The sequence below is a fragment of the Sorex fumeus genome, unplaced genomic scaffold (assembly GCF_029834395.1).
Source record: "Sorex fumeus unplaced genomic scaffold, SorFum_2.1 ptg000436l, whole genome shotgun sequence".
Lineage (NCBI taxonomy): Eukaryota > Metazoa > Chordata > Mammalia > Eulipotyphla > Soricidae > Sorex > Sorex fumeus.
In genome coordinates, this window is record NW_026606491.1 from 1,428 (window position 1) to 6,678 (window position 5,251).

The 5,251-nt window shown below is 39.5% G+C and overlaps 1 pseudogene; it reads right to left on the reverse strand.

The window, feature by feature from the left end:
- Positions 1-385: 385 nt before the first annotated feature.
- Positions 386-1,197, reverse strand: LOC130019049 (26S proteasome non-ATPase regulatory subunit 7-like; annotated as a pseudogene).
- Positions 1,198-5,251: the final 4,054 nt, after the last annotated feature.

The window sequence follows — 5,251 nt, forward strand, 5'->3', positions numbered from 1 at the left end:
TCTTAGTATTTATTTTTGCTCGAGCGGGCCCAGTAACGTCTCCATTGGAGACTTTGTTGTTACTGTGTCTGGCATATCGAATACTCTCGGTAGCTTGCCAGGCTCTCTGAGAGGGGCGGAGGAATCGAACTCGGGTCGGCCATGTTGGCCGCGTGTAAGGCGAACACCCTACCCGCTGTGCTATCGCTCCAGCCCATATGGTTTTAATTTGCAACTACATATTTCCTTTTCTCCTTTTTCTCTCTTTTCTCTCCTTTTCCTTTCTTCTCTTTTCTTTTTTTTTTCTTTTCTATTTTCTTGGGAAGACATCTGGTGATTTTCAGGGTTTACATAACCCCATGCTATCTCTCTGGGTGCTTTCCCCCTCATTCCATCTTATTCCTTTTTACTGTTCTTTTCCCTGCTCTTCTTCTCTGAATCCTGGTTGTGATATTGTTGTGATGAGGTGGTGCAGGTCAATCACGGACATGATCAGTGAGGACAAATATATCATCACCTTACTAGGTTTCAGGTAAAAGCCTTAATAAACTGTGGGCTGAGGTTCAACAAGAGGTGAAGATGTCCTGCATCTGGGAGCTGACCTGGTGGCTGTCAAGCAACTGCCTCTAGGTAGCTTCCAATATCCAGAAGTTTGGAGTTCAGTTCCTTGGACTGTGGACCTAGTCATGATCCACCAGGAGAGTGCCCACTAGAGTGTCTTTGGTGTCTTGTAACAAATGTTCTGCTCCAACTTCCTCCACTTCTTTGGCTCCAGCTTCACTGACCACATGTCAAATATTTTCAAGGTTGCAATTCCATTGTCATAAACTTCATCCACTGAAATATATGCATCTATGGGTGGTTCCATACCCTTTGGCTTCACATCAGTAATGACCAATACTGAATTGGGGCAAACTCTTTTCATGAGTTTACTGAAAGCAATGTCACTCTTGTGTAGTGTCTAGCATTGAACGTACCTTACATATTCTCCAAACAACCTGATTCTTAAAAACCATATAGCGTCATCTTGGTTACCTTCAGAAAAAGAACTGAAAAACTTGGATACATCAAGTACTTTCTTTTTCTTTTGTCATGACCCTAAAATACAAGAACCACACACTTCTGATTTCCAGCTTCGTCTACTCAGTTGAAATGACCCACCACATTAAGGAGCATCAGGAAGTGGACCATCAGTTTCTGTACTACCAATTCCAGCATTCAAATACTACCACCCTATGAGGACCCAGAATGCCCCCCCCACTAATACCAGTAGCTGCCACAGCAACCTCTTAATTATTTATTTTAATGATTGAATTCTCTTGCCTATTGCAATAATCAAACATTTCAAATTAAAGTTGATGCACAGCCCTAGGTAAAGAAATACACATGATAACCTTCCAGTATCTGTATTGCAACCATAATGCCTAAAATGAGAGAAAGAGAAAAAGTGAGAGATGAGAGGTGCCTGCCATAGAGGCAGACTGGGGTGGGAAAAGTTTTTTTTGGGGGGGGAGTGGGATGGAAAATGGCGACACTGGTGCTGGGAAATTACACTAGTAGATGGATGGGTGCTGGAATATTTTATGACTGAAACCCAATCATGAACAGCTTTGTAATGCTTTATCTCACAGGGATTCAATAAAAAATAAAAATTAATATTAAAAAAACTTTAAAAGTTGAGAGAAAAAATAAGTAAAATGCTAATACATCAGGAAATAAGCAAAAATGGGACTAAAATTATCAGATTATGTCACTGTCTCTGTCCTCCCGTTGTTCATAGATTTGCTCGAGTGGCCAGTAACATCTCCATTGTGACACTTGTTGCTGTGTTTGGCATATTGAATACATCAGGGGTAGCTTGCCAGGCTCTCCAAGAGGGGCGGAGGAATCGAACCTGGGTCAGCCAGGTCAGCCACGTGCAAGGCAAATGCCCTACCCACTGTGCTATCACTCCAGTCCGATCAGATTATAAACTGAGAAATATGAATGACTAATAAACACATAAGGACTTAAAGTTAATCAAGAAAAATAAATTAATATAAAGCTGATACACAAAAGTGTTTGTTATTGTCTATAACTTTAATTAGGAATAGAAGAATATCACTTAAACTTGCTGCAGTGTTTTTAAACAAAATAAACATTTATTGAACAGTCAAATTTTAAAAAGACTCATCAAAATCATACAGTCCTATTTAAAACCTGTTGAGCAGGTAAAAATGCTAAATTTATCTCAGAGCCAAAGTACATTTGTTCGACAAATACTGAATTAAACTAAATGTGCTTTAGGTCTATCTTCTTAAATTATAATTGAATGTGGAGGGGGATCACAAAAATTTTACTTCAAAATGAACTGATTATTAATAAATGTTTGATTTATGTATCTATTATATATGCCTGGAGTGACACAAAAAATTTCTCAGGCAAAAAGTGTTAAATGTACAAACTTCAAGAAGATCTACTTTAGAGATTCAGAGACTTATCTTCTTTCCAGAGGGTTAAAGATCTCAAAAAAATAAATACTATCTATGTCTCACTAATAAAAAAAATTAACAAAAAAAGTAAATACTATCTAAAAAATTGCAAATGAAGGATTTAGAAGGAAAAAGTGTTTCTTTAAGACACAGTTCTTGATCTCTCAGTCCTCACCTACCTGGACATTTAACTGAAGCCACACAATTTTTTGCACTGTGAACAATACTTCTATGAGGGTTGGGGACTTGAAATGATGTATTCCACTCCAGGACAAACTAGCTCTCAGGACTGTTCCTGACCACTCAGCAAAACACACCCTAGGGACTCCACCACCTACCTGCCTCTGAACTCCATGCCATCTCTGCCCACTGTGAAGTACCCTTCCCCCCACAGCTTCTCCATTCAATCCCTCTAGCCTTCAGTGTTCCTCTCCTTCCGTGAGTTCATTGAGACAGGGCACTTTCCTAGTTTAAACTTTTGGAAACTTATGGAAGAGTCTAGATCTTCCACAGAGAATTTCTCAAGTCAAGGTAAACTTCATTAAATTTCTTTAATTTCCATTCAATGGAGACTTGACTGGCAATGGTATAATCACAGGGAAGAATTAATAACTTATAAATAGCTTTGAGTCCAAATTGTTCAAGATAAGGTACAGGGAAATCATAATTCCTCCCCCTGAGGGTCACCCACCCACACCTTATTTTAAAAAATTGCAAAAACAAAGAAAATATGTTGTCAGGTAACAGCATATAAATGACTTCAAGTAGGTTATATGTTAAAGAGCAATATTAAAGAAATAGTGCTGATTTTGACTGCCCAGGGAGGATAAAAGTCTGAAATCATATGAAGGCAAAGAAAGTTCATAAAGTTGGGGACACTGAAACGGCTCATTAAAATTTTGCTGGGGCTTGAACTTGTTTTTGAGAGTTTTGAAAGTTCGTAAGGAGTGGAAGGTTATTTGCCAAGTATCTTATGAGTTCTGCATAAAAACTGGATTTGATCCTAATGAAAAATTTTATTACTTTTTGTTTTTTCATTTCAATAATTGTCCTTAAAAATCATAGTTTTCAAATAAATTTTTCTCAATCCAATAATTTTTTTATTGAGCACTTATTTTGAGACTGCTTGCTGATTTCTAGTGGTCAGCTGATTTTTTAAATGTTAATGACCAAGTAAGAAGTGGGAAAGCAAAATGTCCATGAATCAATTAAGTTTGCATGCTCTTATAATTGGTGAGGGAATACTGAGATTCTTGTACTAAGAATGAGATTAATTTTGCCTTCGTTCAACAGCCTTAAAACACAGTTACTGTCATGAAAAAAAATAACAGCTTTAAGACAGTATAGCACATAGATTTTCATTCAGTATTCTCACAAGTAGATTTCTCACATGTAAATTTGTTTATGCCTCTTCTTTTTTTAAACTTTTTTTTTTATTAGTGAGACATATGAGGTACAGTTGTAGACTTACAAATTTTTGTGCTTGGGTTTCAATTATACAATGATCAAATGCTCATCCCTCCACCAGTGCCCATTTTTCCACCACCCCGGATCCCAGTACCCCTTCCACCTCCCATCCCCCGATCCCACCCTGCCTCTGTGGAAGGCATTCCCTTTTGTTTTCTCTTATTGGGTGTTGTGGTTTGCAAAAGAGGCAATGGGTGACAATAATGTTTGTATACCTCTTCTTAATACATTATCTGAGTCTCTTTAGTAAATGAGCAATTGGATTTTTTTCATACTGTAGTAAACAGGTGTTTCAGAACAGAAGGATAATATGATACTAGTTTATTTAAAAATCAATATTATGAATGACTGATAACCCCTCTAATAAAAGTTCTAGATGAGAATTAAGTGAATACATTTTGTTTCACTGTACTTCATATGATATCAGGAAATATAATAATACATGTTATTCTTCCCAGTCTAATACAGTTTCCAACCCTTAGAAAGGTGAGAAGAGTAGGTATGATGCCGCCAACAGGTCAACCTGTACCTGTGAGGCGTGTGCATCAGCAACCAGATGGTGACTGCAGGCTTCCTGGCACCCCAAAATTGCTGCTGTGCCTTTGGCCAGACCCCAAAAACTTGGTACCAAGTTTACCAAGAAATTAAACGGCCAAAAATTAGGTATGTGGGAGCCATGCCCACAAACCACCTTCGGCTCAGGTATACAAGTTCATTTATTGGCCTTATTTCAGAGACCCATAGATAAATCTCGAAAGAGACTAAAAGCCAAGGTTAATCTCGGACCCACGCATGGCTGAATAGACTGGGGTAAATTGGAGGGGGGCAGGTTGGCCTTTGCCTGCCCAGGCAGAACCCCCAGCAACAACTTGCTTCCACAATCCAAAATCGCCACCATATCCCCAGCCTGACTGCACTGTCTCAGGATGGACCTCACCAAGATATAATCTGCTGAAAATTCAGTAATGAGGGTTTTGTGACTGTAATCTCCAGGCCTTCATGGGTTGAGGTGGGTTACCTCCCCGCACTTCCCAATACACATGGAAGCACTGGCATCCACCCCCACAACCCAACCCCAGTGCCACCCCTGGAAACTCTATGGCCTAGCTTCAGAGAACCATAAATAAATCTCGAAAGAGACCAAAAGTCAGAGACACAGCAGTGAGTCCCAGGAGACACCACAGAGCCAGAGATCTCTCTGGGCCCCATGCCAAACCAATTTCACCGGGAAACCCCAGATGGAGCAGGTGCAGTCTCCCTGTCTAATCCAGATGGAATCTCGGGAACCAAGAGCTTCCACAAGCAAGGTCCAGTTATGCGGGTTCCAGGACTAA